Here is a 1,044-nt window from a genome sequence, read left to right on the forward strand (position 1 = left end):
AGGGATGAGAAATTGTGAGAGATAAATAATACCTAGCTAGTTTTGAAAACCAGAGGGAACCATATTATTCCTACAACCTACTGACAGATTATACATAGCAGATCAAGAAATATATGTCTAGGTAAGGTTTATCTGAGAACAACTGGTCTTCACCCAAGATTTATCTACATGACACACAGTAATTAAAAATACCAGAATGGCAGAACTAACCTTCTTGTGTTTAAAAGACATTCTTTGAGGCCTATAATAATTTGGTCAGAGGGACCTAAAGTACATTTTTTGCTCCTTGCCCTCCTAGGTCGACTAGTTCCAGCAGACTATGAGCATCTCTCAAAATGTCCTATAATGGTGGTGGGTCACCTGTCCACTTGATCAAGGAGGCCGAGGAGACCCCGCCAGATGGACTTGAACCAGTGTCCAGTCCATAAAGAGTAGGGTCAACACAGAGGAATCATTTCCTCCAAGCTTCCAAGCAAAGCCAACCATGGTCGAGCAGGACTTTGACTTATCTTCAGATAGGTGGAACTGGTAAAAGAAAGATCTGGAGGCTCCTCCCATGCCCATGTGACCCGTGAGGAACAGATCCTCAAATGACCTTAAGAGTGAAAATATATCAGTTTATCTGGTCCAACTTTATGGCCTTAAACACCCAAAAGGAAAGTATAACCAAAGATTAAAGGGGCCAATATAATTTCATATGAGTCCATATGTATAGCTAAAGGCTACATAACAAGCAACAATGCCAGACAGGCAATACCTTCTTTTGAGTTGTTGGCCAGGGTGGCCAAAGGGATTCCTAGATAGTAACCCAGCATAGAACTGGGAAAATAAATAGCCAATCCCAATCTTTTCTAAAGGAATATTTACAACTGATTGCTGCTAGATGAGGGATAGCTGAAGCTCCTAAAACAAAGTCCTCTAGATAGGCTGACTGGATTCACCAGAAGGGCAAGTAGTGGGGAATGGCTGGGGGGCTGACAACACAGCAGACAGCAGCAGAGATATCAGAGGATAAGGGCTCTAGTCGGGGGGGGGGGGCTATGA

Source organism: Nannospalax galili, unplaced genomic scaffold (assembly GCF_000622305.1).
Source record: "Nannospalax galili isolate Female #2095 unplaced genomic scaffold, S.galili_v1.0 scaffold47, whole genome shotgun sequence".
NCBI classification, from domain to species: Eukaryota; Metazoa; Chordata; class Mammalia; order Rodentia; family Spalacidae; genus Nannospalax; species Nannospalax galili.